General features: G+C 39.9%; 44 non-coding genes across 44 annotated transcripts; all 44 read right to left on the bottom strand.

Annotated features, from left to right (window-relative positions):
* Positions 1–37: 37 nt before the first annotated feature.
* LOC143744025 (5S ribosomal RNA) lies at positions 38–156 on the bottom strand. Its single transcript, XR_013205758.1, has one exon. It is a non-coding gene; the product is annotated as a 5S ribosomal RNA (ribosomal RNA).
* A 362-nt stretch (positions 157–518) lies between these two features.
* Positions 519–637, bottom strand: LOC143744024 (5S ribosomal RNA). The gene has a single exon (XR_013205757.1). It is a non-coding gene; the product is annotated as a 5S ribosomal RNA (ribosomal RNA).
* Positions 638–1,008: 371 nt separating this feature from the next.
* Positions 1,009–1,127, bottom strand: LOC143743975 (5S ribosomal RNA). Its single transcript, XR_013205712.1, has one exon. It is a non-coding gene; the product is annotated as a 5S ribosomal RNA (ribosomal RNA).
* Positions 1,128–1,289: 162 nt separating this feature from the next.
* On the bottom strand, positions 1,290–1,408 carry LOC143744023 (5S ribosomal RNA). The gene has a single exon (XR_013205756.1). It is a non-coding gene; the product is annotated as a 5S ribosomal RNA (ribosomal RNA).
* Positions 1,409–1,779: 371 nt separating this feature from the next.
* On the bottom strand, positions 1,780–1,898 carry LOC143744022 (5S ribosomal RNA). The gene has a single exon (XR_013205755.1). It is a non-coding gene; the product is annotated as a 5S ribosomal RNA (ribosomal RNA).
* Positions 1,899–2,269: 371 nt separating this feature from the next.
* Positions 2,270–2,388, bottom strand: LOC143744020 (5S ribosomal RNA). Its single transcript, XR_013205753.1, has one exon. It is a non-coding gene; the product is annotated as a 5S ribosomal RNA (ribosomal RNA).
* Positions 2,389–2,760: 372 nt separating this feature from the next.
* Positions 2,761–2,879, bottom strand: LOC143744019 (5S ribosomal RNA). Its single transcript, XR_013205752.1, has one exon. It is a non-coding gene; the product is annotated as a 5S ribosomal RNA (ribosomal RNA).
* Positions 2,880–3,250: 371 nt separating this feature from the next.
* LOC143743974 (5S ribosomal RNA) lies at positions 3,251–3,369 on the bottom strand. Its single transcript, XR_013205711.1, has one exon. It is a non-coding gene; the product is annotated as a 5S ribosomal RNA (ribosomal RNA).
* Positions 3,370–3,531: 162 nt separating this feature from the next.
* Positions 3,532–3,650, bottom strand: LOC143744018 (5S ribosomal RNA). The gene has a single exon (XR_013205751.1). It is a non-coding gene; the product is annotated as a 5S ribosomal RNA (ribosomal RNA).
* Positions 3,651–4,021: 371 nt separating this feature from the next.
* LOC143744016 (5S ribosomal RNA) lies at positions 4,022–4,140 on the bottom strand. The gene has a single exon (XR_013205750.1). It is a non-coding gene; the product is annotated as a 5S ribosomal RNA (ribosomal RNA).
* Positions 4,141–4,511: 371 nt separating this feature from the next.
* On the bottom strand, positions 4,512–4,630 carry LOC143744015 (5S ribosomal RNA). Its single transcript, XR_013205749.1, has one exon. It is a non-coding gene; the product is annotated as a 5S ribosomal RNA (ribosomal RNA).
* Positions 4,631–4,993: 363 nt separating this feature from the next.
* Positions 4,994–5,112, bottom strand: LOC143744014 (5S ribosomal RNA). The gene has a single exon (XR_013205748.1). It is a non-coding gene; the product is annotated as a 5S ribosomal RNA (ribosomal RNA).
* A 372-nt stretch (positions 5,113–5,484) lies between these two features.
* LOC143743971 (5S ribosomal RNA) lies at positions 5,485–5,603 on the bottom strand. The gene has a single exon (XR_013205709.1). It is a non-coding gene; the product is annotated as a 5S ribosomal RNA (ribosomal RNA).
* A 372-nt stretch (positions 5,604–5,975) lies between these two features.
* Positions 5,976–6,094, bottom strand: LOC143744013 (5S ribosomal RNA). The gene has a single exon (XR_013205747.1). It is a non-coding gene; the product is annotated as a 5S ribosomal RNA (ribosomal RNA).
* Positions 6,095–6,465: 371 nt separating this feature from the next.
* Positions 6,466–6,584, bottom strand: LOC143744012 (5S ribosomal RNA). Its single transcript, XR_013205746.1, has one exon. It is a non-coding gene; the product is annotated as a 5S ribosomal RNA (ribosomal RNA).
* Positions 6,585–6,746: 162 nt separating this feature from the next.
* On the bottom strand, positions 6,747–6,865 carry LOC143744004 (5S ribosomal RNA). The gene has a single exon (XR_013205739.1). It is a non-coding gene; the product is annotated as a 5S ribosomal RNA (ribosomal RNA).
* Positions 6,866–7,228: 363 nt separating this feature from the next.
* On the bottom strand, positions 7,229–7,347 carry LOC143743992 (5S ribosomal RNA). The gene has a single exon (XR_013205728.1). It is a non-coding gene; the product is annotated as a 5S ribosomal RNA (ribosomal RNA).
* Positions 7,348–7,719: 372 nt separating this feature from the next.
* Positions 7,720–7,838, bottom strand: LOC143743970 (5S ribosomal RNA). Its single transcript, XR_013205708.1, has one exon. It is a non-coding gene; the product is annotated as a 5S ribosomal RNA (ribosomal RNA).
* A 372-nt stretch (positions 7,839–8,210) lies between these two features.
* Positions 8,211–8,329, bottom strand: LOC143743979 (5S ribosomal RNA). Its single transcript, XR_013205716.1, has one exon. It is a non-coding gene; the product is annotated as a 5S ribosomal RNA (ribosomal RNA).
* A 162-nt stretch (positions 8,330–8,491) lies between these two features.
* LOC143743967 (5S ribosomal RNA) lies at positions 8,492–8,610 on the bottom strand. Its single transcript, XR_013205705.1, has one exon. It is a non-coding gene; the product is annotated as a 5S ribosomal RNA (ribosomal RNA).
* Positions 8,611–8,981: 371 nt separating this feature from the next.
* Positions 8,982–9,100, bottom strand: LOC143743955 (5S ribosomal RNA). Its single transcript, XR_013205694.1, has one exon. It is a non-coding gene; the product is annotated as a 5S ribosomal RNA (ribosomal RNA).
* A 371-nt stretch (positions 9,101–9,471) lies between these two features.
* LOC143743942 (5S ribosomal RNA) lies at positions 9,472–9,590 on the bottom strand. Its single transcript, XR_013205683.1, has one exon. It is a non-coding gene; the product is annotated as a 5S ribosomal RNA (ribosomal RNA).
* Positions 9,591–9,962: 372 nt separating this feature from the next.
* On the bottom strand, positions 9,963–10,081 carry LOC143743930 (5S ribosomal RNA). Its single transcript, XR_013205672.1, has one exon. It is a non-coding gene; the product is annotated as a 5S ribosomal RNA (ribosomal RNA).
* A 372-nt stretch (positions 10,082–10,453) lies between these two features.
* On the bottom strand, positions 10,454–10,572 carry LOC143743918 (5S ribosomal RNA). The gene has a single exon (XR_013205661.1). It is a non-coding gene; the product is annotated as a 5S ribosomal RNA (ribosomal RNA).
* A 162-nt stretch (positions 10,573–10,734) lies between these two features.
* LOC143743905 (5S ribosomal RNA) lies at positions 10,735–10,853 on the bottom strand. Its single transcript, XR_013205650.1, has one exon. It is a non-coding gene; the product is annotated as a 5S ribosomal RNA (ribosomal RNA).
* Positions 10,854–11,224: 371 nt separating this feature from the next.
* On the bottom strand, positions 11,225–11,343 carry LOC143743893 (5S ribosomal RNA). The gene has a single exon (XR_013205639.1). It is a non-coding gene; the product is annotated as a 5S ribosomal RNA (ribosomal RNA).
* A 372-nt stretch (positions 11,344–11,715) lies between these two features.
* On the bottom strand, positions 11,716–11,834 carry LOC143743881 (5S ribosomal RNA). Its single transcript, XR_013205628.1, has one exon. It is a non-coding gene; the product is annotated as a 5S ribosomal RNA (ribosomal RNA).
* Positions 11,835–12,197: 363 nt separating this feature from the next.
* LOC143743869 (5S ribosomal RNA) lies at positions 12,198–12,316 on the bottom strand. The gene has a single exon (XR_013205617.1). It is a non-coding gene; the product is annotated as a 5S ribosomal RNA (ribosomal RNA).
* A 372-nt stretch (positions 12,317–12,688) lies between these two features.
* On the bottom strand, positions 12,689–12,807 carry LOC143743856 (5S ribosomal RNA). Its single transcript, XR_013205605.1, has one exon. It is a non-coding gene; the product is annotated as a 5S ribosomal RNA (ribosomal RNA).
* A 363-nt stretch (positions 12,808–13,170) lies between these two features.
* LOC143743844 (5S ribosomal RNA) lies at positions 13,171–13,289 on the bottom strand. Its single transcript, XR_013205594.1, has one exon. It is a non-coding gene; the product is annotated as a 5S ribosomal RNA (ribosomal RNA).
* Positions 13,290–13,660: 371 nt separating this feature from the next.
* Positions 13,661–13,779, bottom strand: LOC143743969 (5S ribosomal RNA). Its single transcript, XR_013205707.1, has one exon. It is a non-coding gene; the product is annotated as a 5S ribosomal RNA (ribosomal RNA).
* Positions 13,780–14,150: 371 nt separating this feature from the next.
* LOC143743832 (5S ribosomal RNA) lies at positions 14,151–14,269 on the bottom strand. The gene has a single exon (XR_013205583.1). It is a non-coding gene; the product is annotated as a 5S ribosomal RNA (ribosomal RNA).
* Positions 14,270–14,641: 372 nt separating this feature from the next.
* On the bottom strand, positions 14,642–14,760 carry LOC143743820 (5S ribosomal RNA). The gene has a single exon (XR_013205572.1). It is a non-coding gene; the product is annotated as a 5S ribosomal RNA (ribosomal RNA).
* A 162-nt stretch (positions 14,761–14,922) lies between these two features.
* On the bottom strand, positions 14,923–15,041 carry LOC143743808 (5S ribosomal RNA). The gene has a single exon (XR_013205561.1). It is a non-coding gene; the product is annotated as a 5S ribosomal RNA (ribosomal RNA).
* Positions 15,042–15,412: 371 nt separating this feature from the next.
* LOC143743795 (5S ribosomal RNA) lies at positions 15,413–15,531 on the bottom strand. The gene has a single exon (XR_013205550.1). It is a non-coding gene; the product is annotated as a 5S ribosomal RNA (ribosomal RNA).
* Positions 15,532–15,902: 371 nt separating this feature from the next.
* LOC143743782 (5S ribosomal RNA) lies at positions 15,903–16,021 on the bottom strand. The gene has a single exon (XR_013205539.1). It is a non-coding gene; the product is annotated as a 5S ribosomal RNA (ribosomal RNA).
* Positions 16,022–16,392: 371 nt separating this feature from the next.
* LOC143743770 (5S ribosomal RNA) lies at positions 16,393–16,511 on the bottom strand. The gene has a single exon (XR_013205528.1). It is a non-coding gene; the product is annotated as a 5S ribosomal RNA (ribosomal RNA).
* Positions 16,512–16,883: 372 nt separating this feature from the next.
* LOC143743758 (5S ribosomal RNA) lies at positions 16,884–17,002 on the bottom strand. Its single transcript, XR_013205517.1, has one exon. It is a non-coding gene; the product is annotated as a 5S ribosomal RNA (ribosomal RNA).
* A 162-nt stretch (positions 17,003–17,164) lies between these two features.
* On the bottom strand, positions 17,165–17,283 carry LOC143743746 (5S ribosomal RNA). Its single transcript, XR_013205506.1, has one exon. It is a non-coding gene; the product is annotated as a 5S ribosomal RNA (ribosomal RNA).
* A 371-nt stretch (positions 17,284–17,654) lies between these two features.
* Positions 17,655–17,773, bottom strand: LOC143744033 (5S ribosomal RNA). The gene has a single exon (XR_013205765.1). It is a non-coding gene; the product is annotated as a 5S ribosomal RNA (ribosomal RNA).
* A 372-nt stretch (positions 17,774–18,145) lies between these two features.
* Positions 18,146–18,264, bottom strand: LOC143744021 (5S ribosomal RNA). The gene has a single exon (XR_013205754.1). It is a non-coding gene; the product is annotated as a 5S ribosomal RNA (ribosomal RNA).
* Positions 18,265–18,627: 363 nt separating this feature from the next.
* Positions 18,628–18,746, bottom strand: LOC143743986 (5S ribosomal RNA). The gene has a single exon (XR_013205722.1). It is a non-coding gene; the product is annotated as a 5S ribosomal RNA (ribosomal RNA).
* A 363-nt stretch (positions 18,747–19,109) lies between these two features.
* LOC143743863 (5S ribosomal RNA) lies at positions 19,110–19,228 on the bottom strand. Its single transcript, XR_013205611.1, has one exon. It is a non-coding gene; the product is annotated as a 5S ribosomal RNA (ribosomal RNA).
* Positions 19,229–19,599: 371 nt separating this feature from the next.
* Positions 19,600–19,718, bottom strand: LOC143743739 (5S ribosomal RNA). The gene has a single exon (XR_013205500.1). It is a non-coding gene; the product is annotated as a 5S ribosomal RNA (ribosomal RNA).
* Between the last annotated feature and the right edge of the window lie 224 nt (positions 19,719–19,942).

The following is a 19,942-nucleotide window of genomic DNA, read 5'->3' as shown; positions in this document are numbered from 1 at the left end:
TTTTTGAAGCTCAGGCACTCTTTTTTTTTTTTTTAAAAGCTTACAGCACCTGGTATTCCCAGGCGGTCTCCCATCCAAGTACTAACCAGGCCCGACCCTGCTTAGCTTCCGAGATCAGACGAGATCGGGCGTGCCCAAGGTGGTATGGCCGTAAGCTAAAACTGCTGCCAAAATTGGGCTATTTAAAAGGTTAGACCATTAGTGAAGAAAACTAAGAACAACTTTTGAAAAAACTCAAGCTCTTTCATGCTTTCTGAAGAATCTCAGAGACTTTTTAAGTCTTTTTGAAGAAGCTCAGGCACTCTTTTTTTTTTTCTTAAAAAAGCTTACAACACCCAGTATTCCCATGCGGCCTCCCATCCAAGTACTAACCAGGCCTTATTTAAAAGCTTAGACCATTAGTGAAGAAGACTAAGAAGAACTTTTGAAAAAACTCAAACTCTTTCATGCTTTCTGAAGAATCTCAGAGACTTTTTAAGGCTTTTTGAAGCTCAGGCACTCTTTTTTTTTTTTTAAAAAGCTTACAGCACCTGGTATTCCCAGGCGGTCTCCCATCCAAGTACTAACCAGGCCCGACCCTGCTTAGCTTCCGAGATCAGACGAGATCGGGCGTGCCCAAGGTGGTATGGCCGTAAGCTAAAACTGCTGCCAAAATTGGGCTATTTAAAAGGTTAGACCATTTGTGAAGAAAACTAAGAACAACTTTTGAAAAAACTCAAGCTCTTTCATGCTTTCTGAAGAATCTCAGAGACTTTTTAAGGCTTTTTGAAGAAGCTCAGGGACTCTTTTTTTTTTTTCTTAAAAATTTTTACAACACCTAGTATTCCCATGCGGCCTCCCATCCAAGTACTAACCAGGCCTTATTTAAAAGCTTAGACCATTAGTGAAGAAGACTAAGAAGAACTTTTGAAAAAACTCAAACTCTTTCATGCTTTCTGAAGAATCTCAGAGACTTTTTAAGGCTTTTTGAAGCTCAGGCACTCTTTTTTTTTTTTTTTTTTTTTTAAAAGCTTACAGCACCTGGTATTCCCAGGCGGTCTCCCATCCAAGTACTAACCAGTCCCGACCCTGCTTAGCTTCCGAGATCAGACGAGATCGGGCGTGCCCAAGGTGGTATGGCCGTAAGCGAATACTGCTGCCAAAATTGGGCTATTTAAAAGGTTAGACCATTAGTGAAGAAAACTAAGAACAACTTTTGAAAAAACTCAAACTCTTTCATGCTTTCTGAAGAATCTCAGAGACTTTTTAAGGCTTTTTGAAGCTCAGGCACTCTTTTTTTTTTTTTTAAAAGCTTACAGCACCTGGTATTCCCAGGCGGTCTCCCATCCAAGTACTAACCAGGCCCGACCCTGCTTAGCTTCCGAGATCAGACGAGATCGGGCGTGCCCAAGGTGGTATGGCCGTAAGCTAAAACTGCTGCCAAAATTGGGCTATTTAAAAGGTTAGACCATTAGTGAAGAAAACTAAGAACAACTTTTGAAAAAACTCAAGCTCTTTCATGCTTTCTGAAGAATCTCAGAGACTTTTTAAGGCTTTTTGAAGAAGCTCAGGGACTCTTTTTTTTTTTTCTTAAAAAAGCTTACAACACCTAGTATTCCCATGCGGCCTCCCATCCAAGTACTAACCAGGCCTTATTTAAAAGCTTAGACCATTAGTGAAGAAGACTAAGAAGAACTTTTGAAAAAACTCAAACTCTTTCATGCTTTCTGAAGAATCTCAGAGACTTTTTAAGGCTTTTTGAAGCTCAGGCACTCTTTTTTTTTTTTTTTTTTTTTTAAAAGCTTACAGCACCTGGTATTCCCAGGCGGTCTCCCATCCAAGTACTAACCAGGCCCGACCCTGCTTAGCTTCCGAGATCAGACGAGATCGGGCGTGCCCAAGGTGGTATGGCCGTAAGCTAAAACTGCTGCCAAAATTGGGCTATTTAAAAGGTTAGACCATTTGTGAAGAAAACTAAGAACAACTTTTGAAAAAACTCAAGCTCTTTCATGCTTTCTGAAGAATCTCAGAGACTTTTTAAGGCTTTTTGAAGAAGCTCAGGGACTCTTTTTTTTTTTTCTTAAAAAAGCTTACAACACCTAGTATTCCCATGCGGCCTCCCATCCAAGTACTAACCAGGCCTTATTTAAAAGCTTAGACCATTAGTGAAGAAGACTAAGAAGAACTTTTGAAAAAACTCAAACTCTTTCATGCTTTCTGAAGAATCTCAGAGACTTTTTAAGGCTTTTTGAAGCTCAGGCACTCTTTTTTTTTTTTTTTTTTTTTTAAAAGCTTACAGCACCTGGTATTCCCAGGCGGTCTCCCATCCAAGTACTAACCAGGCCCGACCCTGCTTAGCTTCCGAGATCAGACGAGATCGGGCGTGCCCAAGGTGGTATGGCCGTAAGCTAAAACTGCTGCCAAAATTGGGCTATTTAAAAGGTTAGACCATTAGTGAAGAAAACTAAGAACAACTTTTGAAAAAACTCAAGCTCTTTCATGCTTTCTGAAGAATCTCAGAGACTTTTTAAGGCTTTTTGAAGAAGCTCAGGGACTCTTTTTTTTTTTTCTTAAAAAAGCTTACAACACCTAGTATTCCCATGCGGCCTCCCATCCAAGTACTAACCAGGCCTTATTTAAAAGCTTAGACCATTAGTGAAGAAGACTAAGAAGAACTTTTGAAAAAACTCAAACTCTTTCATGCTTTCTGAAGAATCTCAGAGACTTTTTAAGGCTTTTTGAAGCTCAGGCACTCTTTTTTTTTTTTTTTTTTTTTTTAAAAGCTTACAGCACCTGGTATTCCCAGGCGGTCTCCCATCCAAGTACTAACCAGGCCCGACCCTGCTTAGCTTCCGAGATCAGACGAGATCGGGCGTGCCCAAGGTGGTATGGCCGTAAGCTAAAACTGCTGCCAAAATTGGGCTATTTAAAAGGTTAGACCATTAGTGAAGAAAACTAAGAACAACTTTTGAAAAAACTCAAGCTCTTTCATGCTTTCTGAAGAATCTCAGAGACTTTTTAAGGCTTTTTGAAGAAGCTCAGGGACTCTTTTTTTTTTTTCTTAAAAATTTTTACAACACCTAGTATTCCCATGCGGCCTCCCATCCAAGTACTAACCAGGCCTTATTTAAAAGCTTAGACCATTAGTGAAGAAGACTAAGAAGAACTTTTGAAAAAACTCAAACTCTTTCATGCTTTCTGAAGAATCTCAGAGACTTTTTAAGGCTTTTTGAAGCTCAGGCACTCTTTTTTTTTTTTTTTTTTTTTTAAAAGCTTACAGCACCTGGTATTCCCAGGCGGTCTCCCATCCAAGTACTAACCAGTCCCGACCCTGCTTAGCTTCCGAGATCAGACGAGATCGGGCGTGCCCAAGGTGGTATGGCCGTAAGCGAATACTGCTGCCAAAATTGGGCTATTTAAAAGGTTAGACCATTAGTGAAGAAAACTAAGAACAACTTTTGAAAAAACTCAAACTCTTTCATGCTTTCTGAAGAATCTCAGAGACTTTTTAAGGCTTTTTGAAGCTCAGGCACTCTTTTTTTTTTTTTTAAAAGCTTACAGCACCTGGTATTCCCAGGCGGTCTCCCATCCAAGTACTAACCAGGCCCGACCCTGCTTAGCTTCCGAGATCAGACGAGATCGGGCGTGCCCAAGGTGGTATGGCCGTAAGCTAAAACTGCTGCCAAAATTGGGCTATTTAAAAGGTTAGACCATTAGTGAAGAAAACTAAGAACAACTTTTGAAAAAACTCAAGCTCTTTCATGCTTTCTGAAGAATCTCAGAGACTTTTTAAGGCTTTTTGAAGAAGCTCAGGGACTCTTTTTTTTTTTTCTTAAAAAAGCTTACAACACCTAGTATTCCCATGCGGCCTCCCATCCAAGTACTAACCAGGCCTTATTTAAAAGCTTAGACCATTAGTGAAGAAGACTAAGAAGAACTTTTGAAAAAACTCAAACTCTTTCATGCTTTCTGAAGAATCTCAGAGACTTTTTAAGGCTTTTTGAAGCTCAGGCACTCTTTTTTTTTTTTTTTTTTTTTTAAAAGCTTACAGCACCTGGTATTCCCAGGCGGTCTCCCATCCAAGTACTAACCAGGCCCGACCCTGCTTAGCTTCCGAGATCAGACGAGATCGGGCGTGCCCAAGGTGGTATGGCCGTAAGCTAAAACTGCTGCCAAAATTGGGCTATTTAAAAGGTTAGACCATTAGTGAAGAAAACTAAGAACAACTTTTGAAAAAACTCAAGCTCTTTCATGCTTTCTGAAGAATCTCAGAGACTTTTTAAGGCTTTTTGAAGAAGCTCAGGGACTCTTTTTTTTTTTTCTTAAAAAAGCTTACAACACCTAGTATTCCCATGCGGCCTCCCATCCAAGTACTAACCAGGCCTTATTTAAAAGCTTAGACCATTAGTGAAGAAGACTAAGAAGAACTTTTGAAAAAACTCAAACTCTTTCATGCTTTCTGAAGAATCTCAGAGACTTTTTAAGGCTTTTTGAAGCTCAGGCACTCTTTTTTTTTTTTTTTTTTTTTTAAAAGCTTACAGCACCTGGTATTCCCAGGCGGTCTCCCATCCAAGTACTAACCAGGCCCGACCCTGCTTAGCTTCCGAGATCAGACGAGATCGGGCGTGCCCAAGGTGGTATGGCCGTAAGCTAAAACTGCTGCCAAAATTGGGCTATTTAAAAGGTTAGACCATTAGTGAAGAAAACTAAGAACAACTTTTGAAAAAACTCAAGCTCTTTCATGCTTTCTGAAGAATCTCAGAGACTTTTTAAGGCTTTTTGAAGAAGCTCAGGGACTCTTTTTTTTTTTTCTTAAAAAAGCTTACAACACCTAGTATTCCCATGCGGCCTCCCATCCAAGTACTAACCAGGCCTTATTTAAAAGCTTAGACCATTAGTGAAGAAGACTAAGAAGAACTTTTGAAAAAACTCAAACTCTTTCATGCTTTCTGAAGAATCTCAGAGACTTTTTAAGGCTTTTTGAAGCTCAGGCACTCTTTTTTTTTTTTTTAAAAGCTTACAGCACCTGGTATTCCCAGGCGGTCTCCCATCCAAGTACTAACCAGGCCCGACCCTGCTTAGCTTCCGAGATCAGACGAGATCGGGCGTGCCCAAGGTGGTATGGCCGTAAGCTAAAACTGCTGCCAAAATTGGGCTATTTAAAAGGTTAGACCATTAGTGAAGAAAACTAAGAACAACTTTTGAAAAAACTCAAGCTCTTTCATGCTTTCTGAAGAATCTCAGAGACTTTTTAAGGCTTTTTGAAGAAGCTCAGGGACTCTTTTTTTTTTTTCTTAAAAAAGCTTACAACACCTAGTATTCCCATGCGGCCTCCCATCCAAGTACTAACCAGGCCTTATTTAAAAGCTTAGACCATTAGTGAAGAAGACTAAGAAGAACTTTTGAAAAAACTCAAACTCTTTCATGCTTTCTGAAGAATCTCAGAGACTTTTTAAGGCTTTTTGAAGCTCAGGCACTCTTTTTTTTTTTTTTTTTTTTTTTAAAAGCTTACAGCACCTGGTATTCCCAGGCGGTCTCCCATCCAAGTACTAACCAGGCCCGACCCTGCTTAGCTTCCGAGATCAGACGAGATCGGGCATGCCCAAGGTGGTATGGCCGTAAGCTAAAACTGCTGCCAAAATTGGGCTATTTAAAAGGTTAGACCATTAGTGAAGAAAACTAAGAACAACTTTTGAAAAAACTCAAGCTCTTTCATGCTTTCTGAAGAATCTCAGAGACTTTTTAAGGCTTTTTGAAGAAGCTCAGGGACTCTTTTTTTTTTTTCTTAAAAAAGCTTACAACACCTAGTATTCCCATGCGGCCTCCCATCCAAGTACTAACCAGGCCTTATTTAAAAGCTTAGACCATTAGTGAAGAAGACTAAGAAGAACTTTTGAAAAAACTCAAACTCTTTCATGCTTTCTGAAGAATCTCAGAGACTTTTTAAGGCTTTTTGAAGCTCAGGCACTCTTTTTTTTTTTTTTTTTTTTTTTAAAAGCTTACAGCACCTGGTATTCCCAGGCGGTCTCCCATCCAAGTACTAACCAGGCCCGACCCTGCTTAGCTTCCGAGATCAGACGAGATCGGGCGTGCCCAAGGTGGTATGGCCGTAAGCTAAAACTGCTGCCAAAATTGGGCTATTTAAAAGGTTAGACCATTAGTGAAGAAAACTAAGAACAACTTTTGAAAAAACTCAAGCTCTTTCATGCTTTCTGAAGAATCTCAGAGACTTTTTAAGGCTTTTTGAAGAAGCTCAGGGACTCTTTTTTTTTTTTCTTAAAAAAGCTTACAACACCTAGTATTCCCATGCGGCCTCCCATCCAAGTACTAACCAGGCCTTATTTAAAAGCTTAGACCATTAGTGAAGAAGACTAAGAAGAACTTTTGAAAAAACTCAAACTCTTTCATGCTTTCTGAAGAATCTCAGAGACTTTTTAAGGCTTTTTGAAGCTCAGGCACTCTTTTTTTTTTTTTTTTTTTTTTAAAAGCTTACAGCACCTGGTATTCCCAGGCGGTCTCCCATCCAAGTACTAACCAGGCCCGACCCTGCTTAGCTTCCGAGATCAGACGAGATCGGGCGTGCCCAAGGTGGTATGGCCGTAAGCGAATACTGCTGCCAAAATTGGGCTATTTAAAAGGTTAGACCATTAGTGAAGAAAACTAAGAACAACTTTTGAAAAAACTCAAACTCTTTCATGCTTTCTGAAGAATCTCAGAGACTTTTTAAGGCTTTTTGAAGCTCAGGCACTCTTTTTTTTTTTTTTAAAAGCTTACAGCACCTGGTATTCCCAGGCGGTCTCCCATCCAAGTACTAACCAGGCCCGACCCTGCTTAGCTTCCGAGATCAGACGAGATCGGGCGTGCCCAAGGTGGTATGGCCGTAAGCTAAAACTGCTGCCAAAATTGGGCTATTTAAAAGGTTAGACCATTAGTGAAGAAAACTAAGAACAACTTTTGAAAAAACTCAAGCTCTTTCATGCTTTCTGAAGAATCTCAGAGACTTTTTAAGGCTTTTTGAAGAAGCTCAGGGACTCTTTTTTTTTTTTCTTAAAAAAGCTTACAACACCTAGTATTCCCATGCGGCCTCCCATCCAAGTACTAACCAGGCCTTATTTAAAAGCTTAGACCATTAGTGAAGAAGACTAAGAAGAACTTTTGAAAAAACTCAAACTCTTTCATGCTTTCTGAAGAATCTCAGAGACTTTTTAAGGCTTTTTGAAGCTCAGGCACTCTTTTTTTTTTTTTTAAAAGCTTACAGCACCTGGTATTCCCAGGCGGTCTCCCATCCAAGTACTAACCAGGCCCGACCCTGCTTAGCTTCCGAGATCAGACGAGATCGGGCGTGCCCAAGGTGGTATGGCCGTAAGCTAAAACTGCTGCCAAAATTGGGCTATTTAAAAGGTTAGACCATTAGTGAAGAAAACTAAGAACAACTTTTGAAAAAACTCAAGCTCTTTCATGCTTTCTGAAGAATCTCAGAGACTTTTTAAGGCTTTTTGAAGAAGCTCAGGGACTCTTTTTTTTTTTTCTTAAAAAAGCTTACAACACCTAGTATTCCCATGCGGCCTCCCATCCAAGTACTAACCAGGCCTTATTTAAAAGCTTAGACCATTAGTGAAGAAGACTAAGAAGAACTTTTGAAAAAACTCAAACTCTTTCATGCTTTCTGAAGAATCTCAGAGACTTTTTAAGGCTTTTTGAAGCTCAGGCACTCTTTTTTTTTTTTTTTTTTTTTTTAAAAGCTTACAGCACCTGGTATTCCCAGGCGGTCTCCCATCCAAGTACTAACCAGGCCCGACCCTGCTTAGCTTCCGAGATCAGACGAGATCGGGCATGCCCAAGGTGGTATGGCCGTAAGCTAAAACTGCTGCCAAAATTGGGCTATTTAAAAGGTTAGACCATTAGTGAAGAAAACTAAGAACAACTTTTGAAAAAACTCAAGCTCTTTCATGCTTTCTGAAGAATCTCAGAGACTTTTTAAGGCTTTTTGAAGAAGCTCAGGGACTCTTTTTTTTTTTTCTTAAAAAAGCTTACAACACCTAGTATTCCCATGCGGCCTCCCATCCAAGTACTAACCAGGCCTTATTTAAAAGCTTAGACCATTAGTGAAGAAGACTAAGAAGAACTTTTGAAAAAACTCAAACTCTTTCATGCTTTCTGAAGAATCTCAGAGACTTTTTAAGGCTTTTTGAAGCTCAGGCACTCTTTTTTTTTTTTTTTTTTTTTTTAAAAGCTTACAGCACCTGGTATTCCCAGGCGGTCTCCCATCCAAGTACTAACCAGGCCCGACCCTGCTTAGCTTCCGAGATCAGACGAGATCGGGCGTGCCCAAGGTGGTATGGCCGTAAGCGAATACTGCTGCCAAAATTGGGCTATTTAAAAGGTTAGACCATTAGTGAAGAAAACTAAGAACAACTTTTGAAAAAACTCAAACTCTTTCATGCTTTCTGAAGAATCTCAGAGACTTTTTAAGGCTTTTTGAAGCTCAGGCACTCTTTTTTTTTTTTTTAAAAGCTTACAGCACCTGGTATTCCCAGGCGGTCTCCCATCCAAGTACTAACCAGGCCCGACCCTGCTTAGCTTCCGAGATCAGACGAGATCGGGCGTGCCCAAGGTGGTATGGCCGTAAGCTAAAACTGCTGCCAAAATTGGGCTATTTAAAAGGTTAGACCATTAGTGAAGAAAACTAAGAACAACTTTTGAAAAAACTCAAGCTCTTTCATGCTTTCTGAAGAATCTCAGAGACTTTTTAAGGCTTTTTGAAGAAGCTCAGGGACTCTTTTTTTTTTTTCTTAAAAAAGCTTACAACACCTAGTATTCCCATGCGGCCTCCCATCCAAGTACTAACCAGGCCTTATTTAAAAGCTTAGACCATTAGTGAAGAAGACTAAGAAGAACTTTTGAAAAAACTCAAACTCTTTCATGCTTTCTGAAGAATCTCAGAGACTTTTTAAGGCTTTTTGAAGCTCAGGCACTCTTTTTTTTTTTTTTTTTTTTTTAAAAGCTTACAGCACCTGGTATTCCCAGGCGGTCTCCCATCCAAGTACTAACCAGGCCCGACCCTGCTTAGCTTCCGAGATCAGACGAGATCGGGCGTGCCCAAGGTGGTATGGCCGTAAGCTAAAACTGCTGCCAAAATTGGGCTATTTAAAAGGTTAGACCATTAGTGAAGAAAACTAAGAACAACTTTTGAAAAAACTCAAGCTCTTTCATGCTTTCTGAAGAATCTCAGAGACTTTTTAAGGCTTTTTGAAGAAGCTCAGGGACTCTTTTTTTTTTTTCTTAAAAAAGCTTACAACACCTAGTATTCCCATGCGGCCTCCCATCCAAGTACTAACCAGGCCTTATTTAAAAGCTTAGACCATTAGTGAAGAAGACTAAGAAGAACTTTTGAAAAAACTCAAACTCTTTCATGCTTTCTGAAGAATCTCAGAGACTTTTTAAGGCTTTTTGAAGCTCAGGCACTCTTTTTTTTTTTTTTTTTTTTTTAAAAGCTTACAGCACCTGGTATTCCCAGGCGGTCTCCCATCCAAGTACTAACCAGGCCCGACCCTGCTTAGCTTCCGAGATCAGACGAGATCGGGCGTGCCCAAGGTGGTATGGCCGTAAGCTAAAACTGCTGCCAAAATTGGGCTATTTAAAAGGTTAGACCATTAGTGAAGAAAACTAAGAACAACTTTTGAAAAAACTCAAGCTCTTTCATGCTTTCTGAAGAATCTCAGAGACTTTTTAAGGCTTTTTGAAGAAGCTCAGGGACTCTTTTTTTTTTTTCTTAAAAAAGCTTACAACACCTAGTATTCCCATGCGGCCTCCCATCCAAGTACTAACCAGGCCTTATTTAAAAGCTTAGACCATTAGTGAAGAAGACTAAGAAGAACTTTTGAAAAAACTCAAACTCTTTCATGCTTTCTGAAGAATCTCAGAGACTTTTTAAGGCTTTTTGAAGCTCAGGCACTCTTTTTTTTTTTTTTTTTTTTTTTAAAAGCTTACAGCACCTGGTATTCCCAGGCGGTCTCCCATCCAAGTACTAACCAGGCCCGACCCTGCTTAGCTTCCGAGATCAGACGAGATCGGGCGTGCCCAAGGTGGTATGGCCGTAAGCTAAAACTGCTGCCAAAATTGGGCTATTTAAAAGGTTAGACCATTAGTGAAGAAAACTAAGAACAACTTTTGAAAAAACTCAAGCTCTTTCATGCTTTCTGAAGAATCTCAGAGACTTTTTAAGGCTTTTTGAAGAAGCTCAGGGACTCTTTTTTTTTTTTCTTAAAAAAGCTTACAACACCTAGTATTCCCATGCGGCCTCCCATCCAAGTACTAACCAGGCCTTATTTAAAAGCTTAGACCATTAGTGAAGAAGACTAAGAAGAACTTTTGAAAAAACTCAAACTCTTTCATGCTTTCTGAAGAATCTCAGAGACTTTTTAAGGCTTTTTGAAGCTCAGGCACTCTTTTTTTTTTTTTTTTTTTTTTTAAAAGCTTACAGCACCTGGTATTCCCAGGCGGTCTCCCATCCAAGTACTAACCAGGCCCGACCCTGCTTAGCTTCCGAGATCAGACGAGATCGGGCGTGCCCAAGGTGGTATGGCCGTAAGCGAATACTGCTGCCAAAATTGGGCTATTTAAAAGGTTAGACCATTAGTGAAGAAAACTAAGAACAACTTTTGAAAAAACTCAAACTCTTTCATGCTTTCTGAAGAATCTCAGAGACTTTTTAAGGCTTTTTGAAGCTCAGGCACTCTTTTTTTTTTTTTTAAAAGCTTACAGCACCTGGTATTCCCAGGCGGTCTCCCATCCAAGTACTAACCAGGCCCGACCCTGCTTAGCTTCCGAGATCAGACGAGATCGGGCGTGCCCAAGGTGGTATGGCCGTAAGCTAAAACTGCTGCCAAAATTGGGCTATTTAAAAGGTTAGACCATTAGTGAAGAAAACTAAGAACAACTTTTGAAAAAACTCAAGCTCTTTCATGCTTTCTGAAGAATCTCAGAGACTTTTTAAGGCTTTTTGAAGAAGCTCAGGGACTCTTTTTTTTTTTTCTTAAAAAAGCTTACAACACCTAGTATTCCCATGCGGCCTCCCATCCAAGTACTAACCAGGCCTTATTTAAAAGCTTAGACCATTAGTGAAGAAGACTAAGAAGAACTTTTGAAAAAACTCAAACTCTTTCATGCTTTCTGAAGAATCTCAGAGACTTTTTAAGGCTTTTTGAAGCTCAGGCACTCTTTTTTTTTTTTTTTTTTTTTTAAAAGCTTACAGCACCTGGTATTCCCAGGCGGTCTCCCATCCAAGTACTAACCAGGCCCGACCCTGCTTAGCTTCCGAGATCAGACGAGATCGGGCGTGCCCAAGGTGGTATGGCCGTAAGCTAAAACTGCTGCCAAAATTGGGCTATTTAAAAGGTTAGACCATTAGTGAAGAAAACTAAGAACAACTTTTGAAAAAACTCAAGCTCTTTCATGCTTTCTGAAGAATCTCAGAGACTTTTTAAGGCTTTTTGAAGAAGCTCAGGGACTCTTTTTTTTTTTTCTTAAAAAAGCTTACAACACCTAGTATTCCCATGCGGCCTCCCATCCAAGTACTAACCAGGCCTTATTTAAAAGCTTAGACCATTAGTGAAGAAGACTAAGAAGAACTTTTGAAAAAACTCAAACTCTTTCATGCTTTCTGAAGAATCTCAGAGACTTTTTAAGGCTTTTTGAAGCTCAGGCACTCTTTTTTTTTTTTTTTTTTTTTTTAAAAGCTTACAGCACCTGGTATTCCCAGGCGGTCTCCCATCCAAGTACTAACCAGGCCCGACCCTGCTTAGCTTCCGAGATCAGACGAGATCGGGCGTGCCCAAGGTGGTATGGCCGTAAGCTAAAACTGCTGCCAAAATTGGGCTATTTAAAAGGTTAGACCATTAGTGAAGAAAACTAAGAACAACTTTTGAAAAAACTCAAGCTCTTTCATGCTTTCTGAAGAATCTCAGAGACTTTTTAAGGCTTTTTGAAGAAGCTCAGGGACTCTTTTTTTTTTTTCTTAAAAAAGCTTACAACACCTAGTATTCCCATGCGGCCTCCCATCCAAGTACTAACCAGGCCTTATTTAAAAGCTTAGACCATTAGTGAAGAAGACTAAGAAGAACTTTTGAAAAAACTCAAACTCTTTCATGCTTTCTGAAGAATCTCAGAGACTTTTTAAGGCTTTTTGAAGCTCAGGCACTCTTTTTTTTTTTTTTAAAAGCTTACAGCACCTGGTATTCCCAGGCGGTCTCCCATCCAAGTACTAACCAGGCCCGACCCTGCTTAGCTTCCGAGATCAGACGAGATCGGGCGTGCCCAAGGTGGTATGGCCGTAAGCTAAAACTGCTGCCAAAATTGGGCTATTTAAAAGGTTAGACCATTAGTGAAGAAAACTAAGAACAACTTTTGAAAAAACTCAAGCTCTTTCATGCTTTCTGAAGAATCTCAGAGACTTTTTAAGGCTTTTTGAAGAAGCTCAGGGACTCTTTTTTTTTTTTCTTAAAAAAGCTTACAACACCTAGTATTCCCATGCGGCCTCCCATCCAAGTACTAACCAGGCCTTATTTAAAAGCTTAGACCATTAGTGAAGAAGACTAAGAAGAACTTTTGAAAAAACTCAAACTCTTTCATGCTTTCTGAAGAATCTCAGAGACTTTTTAAGGCTTTTTGAAGCTCAGGCACTCTTTTTTTTTTTTTTTTTTTTTTTAAAAGCTTACAGCACCTGGTATTCCCAGGCGGTCTCCCATCCAAGTACTAACCAGGCCCGACCCTGCTTAGCTTCCGAGATCAGACGAGATCGGGCGTGCCCAAGGTGGTATGGCCGTAAGCTAAAACTGCTGCCAAAATTGGGCTATTTAAAAGGTTAGACCATTAGTGAAGAAAACTAAGAACAACTTTTGAAAAAACTCAAGCTCTTTCATGCTTTCTGAAGAATCTCAGAGACTTTTTAAGGCTTTTTGAAGAAGCTCAGGGACTCTTTTTTTTTTTTCTTAAAAAAGCTTACAACACCTAGTATTCCCATGCGGCCTCCCATCCAAGTACTAACCAGGCCTTATTTAAAAGCTTAGACCATTAGTGAAGAAGACTAAGAAGAACTTTTGAAAAAACTCAAACTCTTTCATGCTTTCTGAAGAATCTCAGAGACTTTTTAAGGCTTTTTGAAGCTCAGGCACTCTTTTTTTTTTTTTTAAAAGCTTACAGCACCTGGTATTCCCAGGCGGTCTCCCATCCAAGTACTAACCAGGCCCGACCCTGCTTAGCTTCCGAGATCAGACGAGATCGGGCGTGCCCAAGGTGGTATGGCCGTAAGCTAAAACTGCTGCCAAAATTGGGCTATTTAAAAGGTTAGACCATTAGTGAAGAAAACTAAGAACAACTTTTGAAAAAACTCAAGCTCTTTCATGCTTTCTGAAGAATCTCAGAGACTTTTTAAGGCTTTTTGAAGAAGCTCAGGGACTCTTTTTTTTTTTTCTTAAAAAAGCTTACAACACCTAGTATTCCCATGCGGCCTCCCATCCAAGTACTAACCAGGCCTTATTTAAAAGCTTAGACCATTAGTGAAGAAGACTAAGAAGAACTTTTGAAAAAACTCAAACTCTTTCATGCTTTCTGAAGAATCTCAGAGACTTTTTAAGGCTTTTTGAAGCTCAGGCACTCTTTTTTTTTTTTTTTTTTTTTTAAAAGCTTACAGCACCTGGTATTCCCAGGCGGTCTCCCATCCAAGTACTAACCAGGCCCGACCCTGCTTAGCTTCCGAGATCAGACGAGATCGGGCATGCCCAAGGTGGTATGGCCGTAAGCTAAAACTGCTGCCAAAATTGGGCTATTTAAAAGGTTAGACCATTAGTGAAGAAAACTAAGAACAACTTTTGAAAAAACTCAAGCTCTTTCATGCTTTCTGAAGAATCTCAGAGACTTTTTAAGGCTTTTTGAAGAAGCTCAGGGACTCTTTTTTTTTTTTCTTAAAAAAGCTTACAACACCTAGTATTCCCATGCGGCCTCCCATCCAAGTACTAACCAGGCCTTATTTAAAAGCTTAGACCATTAGTGAAGAAGACTAAGAAGAACTTTTGAAAAAACTCAAACTCTTTCATGCTTTCTGAAGAATCTCAGAGACTTTTTAAGGCTTTTTGAAGCTCAGGCACTCTTTTTTTTTTTTTTTTTTTTTTAAAAGCTTACAGCACCTGGTATTCCCAGGCGGTCTCCCATCCAAGTACTAACCAGGCCCGACCCTGCTTAGCTTCCGAGATCAGACGAGATCGGGCGTGCCCAAGGTGGTATGGCCGTAAGCTAAAACTGCTGCCAAAATTGGGCTATTTAAAAGGTTAGACCATTAGTGAAGAAAACTAAGAACAACTTTTGAAAAAACTCAAGCTCTTTCATGCTTTCTGAAGAATCTCAGAGACTTTTTAAGGCTTTTTGAAGAAGCTCAGGGACTCTTTTTTTTTTTTCTTAAAAAAGCTTACAACACCTAGTATTCCCATGCGGCCTCCCATCCAAGTACTAACCAGGCCTTATTTAAAAGCTTAGACCATTAGTGAAGAAGACTAAGAAGAACTTTTGAAAAAACTCAAACTCTTTCATGCTTTCTGAAGAATCTCAGAGACTTTTTAAGGCTTTTTGAAGCTCAGGCACTCTTTTTTTTTTTTTTTTTTTTTTTAAAAGCTTACAGCACCTGGTATTCCCAGGCGGTCTCCCATCCAAGTACTAACCAGGCCCGACCCTGCTTAGCTTCCGAGATCAGACGAGATCGGGCGTGCCCAAGGTGGTATGGCCGTAAGCGAATACTGCTGCCAAAATTGGGCTATTTAAAAGGTTAGACCATTAGTGAAGAAAACTAAGAACAACTTTTGAAAAAACTCAAACTCTTTCATGCTTTCTGAAGAATCTCAGAGACTTTTTAAGGCTTTTTGAAGCTCAGGCACTCTTTTTTTTTTTTTTAAAAGCTTACAGCACCTGGTATTCCCAGGCGGTCTCCCATCCAAGTACTAACCAGGCCCGACCCTGCTTAGCTTCCGAGATCAGACGAGATCGGGCGTGCCCAAGGTGGTATGGCCGTAAGCTAAAACTGCTGCCAAAATTGGGCTATTTAAAAGGTTAGACCATTAGTGAAGAAAACTAAGAACAACTTTTGAAAAAACTCAAGCTCTTTCATGCTTTCTGAAGAATCTCAGAGACTTTTTAAGGCTTTTTGAAGAAGCTCAGGGACTCTTTTTTTTTTTTCTTAAAAAAGCTTACAACACCTAGTATTCCCATGCGGCCTCCCATCCAAGTACTAACCAGGCCTTATTTAAAAGCTTAGACCATTAGTGAAGAAGACTAAGAAGAACTTTTGAAAAAACTCAAACTCTTTCATGCTTTCTGAAGAATCTCAGAGACTTTTTAAGGCTTTTTGAAGCTCAGGCACTCTTTTTTTTTTTTTTTTTTTTTTAAAAGCTTACAGCACCTGGTATTCCCAGGCGGTCTCCCATCCAAGTACTAACCAGGCCCGACCCTGCTTAGCTTCCGAGATCAGACGAGATCGGGCGTGCCCAAGGTGGTATGGCCGTAAGCTAAAACTGCTGCCAAAATTGGGCTATTTAAAAGGTTAGACCATTAGTGAAGAAAACTAAGAACAACTTTTGAAAAAACTCAAGCTCTTTCATGCTTTCTGAAGAATCTCAGAGACTTTTTAAGGCTTTTTGAAGAAGCTCAGGGACTCTTTTTTTTTTTTCTTAAAAAAGCTTACAACACCTAGTATTCCCATGCGGCCTCCCATCCAAGTACTAACCAGGCCTTATTTAAAAGCTTAGACCATTAGTGAAGAAGACTAAGAAGAACTTTTGAAAAAACTCAAACTCTTTCATGCTTTCTGAAGAATCTCAGAGACTTTTTAAGGCTTTTTGAAGCTCAGGCACTCTTTTTTTTTTTTTTTTTTTTTTAAAAGCTTACAGCACCTGGTATTCCCAGGCGGTCTCCCATCCAAGTACTAACCAGGCCCGACCCTGCTTAGCTTCCGAGATCAGACGAGATCGGGCGTGCCCAAGGTGGTATGGCCGTAAGCTAAAACTGCTGCCAAAATTGGGCTATTTAAAAGGTTAGACCATTAGTGAAGAAAACTAAGAACAACTTTTGAAAAAACTCAAGCTCTTTCATGCTTTCTGAAGAATCTCAGAGACTTTTTAAGGCTTTTTGAAGAAGCTCAGGGACTCTTTTTTTTTTTTCTTAAAAAAGCTTACAACACCTAGTATTCCCATGCGGCCTCCCATCCAAGTACTAACCAGGCCTTATTTAAAAGCTTAGACCATTAGTGAAGAAGACTAAGAAGAACTTTTGAAAAAACTCAAACTCTTTCATGCTTTCTGAAGAATCTCAGAGACTTTTTAAGGCTTTTTGAAGCTCAGGCACTCTTTTTTTTTTTTTTTTTTTTTTAAAAGCTTACAGCACCTGGTATTCCCAGGCGGTCTCCCATCCAAGTACTAACCAGGCCCGACCCTGCTTAGCTTCCGAGATCAGACGAGATCGGGCGTGCCCAAGGTGGTATGGCCGTAAGCTAAAACTGCTGCCAAAATTGGGCTATTTAAAAGGTTAGACCATTAGTGAAGAAAACTAAGAACAACTTTTGAAAAAACTCAAGCTCTTTCATGCTTTCTGAAGAATCTCAGAGACTTTTTAAGGCTTTTTGAAGAAGCTCAGGGACTCTTTTTTTTTTTTCTTAAAAAAGCTTACAACACCTAGTATTCCCATGCGGCCTCCCATCCAAGTACTAACCAGGCCTTATTTAAAAGCTTAGACCATTAGTGAAGAAGACTAAGAAGAACTTTTGAAAAAACTCAAACTCTTTCATGCTTTCTGAAGAATCTCAGAGACTTTTTAAGGCTTTTTGAAGCTCAGGCACTCTTTTTTTTTTTTTTTTTTTTTTTAAAAGCTTACAGCACCTGGTATTCCCAGGCGGTCTCCCATCCAAGTACTAACCAGGCCCGACCCTGCTTAGCTTCCGAGATCAGACGAGATCGGGCGTGCCCAAGGTGGTATGGCCGTAAGCGAATACTGCTGCCAAAATTGGGCTATTTAAAAGGTTAGACCATTAGTGAAGAAAACTAAGAACAACTTTTGAAAAAACTCAAACTCTTTCATGCTTTCTGAAGAATCTCAGAGACTTTTTAAGGCTTTTTGAAGCTCAGGCACTCTTTTTTTTTTTTTTAAAAGCTTACAGCACCTGGTATTCCCAGGCGGTCTCCCATCCAAGTACTAACCAGGCCCGACCCTGCTTAGCTTCCGAGATCAGACGAGATCGGGCGTGCCCAAGGTGGTATGGCCGTAAGCTAAAACTGCTGCCAAAATTGGGCTATTTAAAAGGTTAGACCATTAGTGAAGAAAACTAAGAACAACTTTTGAAAAAACTCAAGCTCTTTCATGCTTTCTGAAGAATCTCAGAGACTTTTTAAGGCTTTTTGAAGAAGCTCAGGGACTCTTTTTTTTTTTTCTTAAAAAAGCTTACAACACCTAGTATTCCCATGCGGCCTCCCATCCAAGTACTAACCAGGCCTTATTTAAAAGCTTAGACCATTAGTGAAGAAGACTAAGAAGAACTTTTGAAAAAACTCAAACTCTTTCATGCTTTCTGAAGAATCTCAGAGACTTTTTAAGGCTTTTTGAAGCTCAGGCACTCTTTTTTTTTTTTTTTTTTTTTTAAAAGCTTACAGCACCTGGTATTCCCAGGCGGTCTCCCATCCAAGTACTAACCAGGCCCGACCCTGCTTAGCTTCCGAGATCAGACGAGATCGGGCGTGCCCAAGGTGGTATGGCCGTAAGCTAAAACTGCTGCCAAAATTGGGCTATTTAAAAGGTTAGACCATTAGTGAAGAAAACTAAGAACAACTTTTGAAAAAACTCAAGCTCTTTCATGCTTTCTGAAGAATCTCAGAGACTTTTTAAGGCTTTTTGAAGAAGCTCAGGGACTCTTTTTTTTTTTTCTTAAAAAAGCTTACAACACCTAGTATTCCCATGCGGCCTCCCATCCAAGTACTAACCAGGCCTTATTTAAAAGCTTAGACCATTAGTGAAGAAGACTAAGAAGAACTTTTGAAAAAACTCAAACTCTTTCATGCTTTCTGAAGAATCTCAGAGACTTTTTAAGGCTTTTTGAAGCTCAGGCACTCTTTTTTTTTTTTTTTTTTTTTTTAAAAGCTTACAGCACCTGGTATTCCCAGGCGGTCTCCCATCCAAGTACTAACCAGGCCCGACCCTGCTTAGCTTCCGAGATCAGACGAGATCGGGCGTGCCCAAGGTGGTATGGCCGTAAGCTAAAACTGCTGCCAAAATTGGGCTATTTAAAAGGTTAGACCATTAGTGAAGAAAACTAAGAACAACTTTTGAAAAAACTCAAGCTCTTTCATGCTTTCTGAAGAATCTCAGAGACTTTTTAAGGCTTTTTGAAGAAGCTCAGGGACTCTTTTTTTTTTTTCTTAAAAAAGCTTACAACACCTAGTATTCCCATGCGGCCTCCCATCCAAGTACTAACCAGGCCTTATTTAAAAGCTTAGACCATTAGTGAAGAAGACTAAGAAGAACTTTTGAAAAAACTCAAACTCTTTCATGCTTTCTGAAGAATCTCAGAGACTTTTTAAGGCTTTTTGAAGCTCAGGCACTCTTTTTTTTTTTTTTAAAAGCTTACAGCACCTGGTATTCCCAGGCGGTCTCCCATCCAAGTACTAACCAGGCCCGACCCTGCTTAGCTTCCGAGATCAGACGAGATCGGGCGTGCCCAAGGTGGTATGGCCGTAAGCTAAAACTGCTGCCAAAATTGGGCTATTTAAAAGGTTAGACCATTAGTGAAGAAAACTAAGAACAACTTTTGAAAAAACTCAAGCTCTTTCATGCTTTCTGAAGAATCTCAGAGACTTTTTAAGGCTTTTTGAAGAAGCTCAGGGACTCTTTTTTTTTTTTCTTAAAAAAGCTTACAACACCTAGTATTCCCATGCGGCCTCCCATCCAAGTACTAACCAGGCCTTATTTAAAAGCTTAGACCATTAGTGAAGAAGACTAAGAAGAACTTTTGAAAAAACTCAAACTCTTTCATGCTTTCTGAAGAATCTCAGAGACTTTTTAAGGCTTTTTGAAGCTCAGGCACTCTTTTTTTTTTTTTTAAAAGCTTACAGCACCTGGTATTCCCAGGCGGTCTCCCATCCAAGTACTAACCAGGCCCGACCCTGCTTAGCTTCCGAGATCAGACGAGATCGGGCGTGCCCAAGGTGGTATGGCCGTAAGCTAAAACTGCTGCCAAAATTGGGCTATTTAAAAGGTTAGACCATTAGTGAAGAAAACTAAGAACAACTTTTGAAAAAACTCAAGCTCTTTCATGCTTTCTGAAGAATCTCAGAGACTTTTTAAGGCTTTTTGAAGAAGCTCAGGGACTCTTTTTTTTTTTTCTTAAAAAAGCTTACAACACCTAGTATTCCCATGCGGCCTCCCATCCAAGTACTAACCAGGCCTTATTTAAAAGCTTAGACCATTAGTGAAGAAGACTAAGAAGAACTTTTGAAAAAACTCAAACTCTTTCATGCTTTCTGAAGAATCTCAGAGACTTTTTAAGGCTTTTTGAAGCTCAGGCACTCTTTTTTTTTTTTTTTTTTTTTTAAAAGCTTACAGCACCTGGTATTCCCAGGCGGTCTCCCATCCAAGTACTAACCAGGCCCGACCCTGCTTAGCTTCCGAGATCAGACGAGATCGGGCGTGCCCAAGGTGGTATGGCCGTAAGCTAAAACTGCTGCCAAAATTGGGCTATTTAAAAGGTTAGACCATTAGTGAAGAAAACTAAGAACAACTTTTGAAAAAACTCAAGCTCTTTCATGCTTTCTGAAGAATCTCAGAGACTTTTTAAGGCTTTTTGAAGAAGCTCAGGGACTCTTTTTTTTTTTTCTTAAAAAAGCTTACAACACCTAGTATTCCCATGCGGCCTCCCATCCAAGTACTAACCAGGCCT

Source organism: Siphateles boraxobius, unplaced genomic scaffold, assembly GCF_051911475.1.
Source record: "Siphateles boraxobius isolate OS27281-9 unplaced genomic scaffold, OSU_SipBor_1 190, whole genome shotgun sequence".
Taxonomy (NCBI): Eukaryota; Metazoa; Chordata; class Actinopteri; order Cypriniformes; family Leuciscidae; genus Siphateles; species Siphateles boraxobius.
Note: the sequence above shows the minus strand (reverse complement) of the source record. Positions and strands in the feature narration are given on the sequence as shown.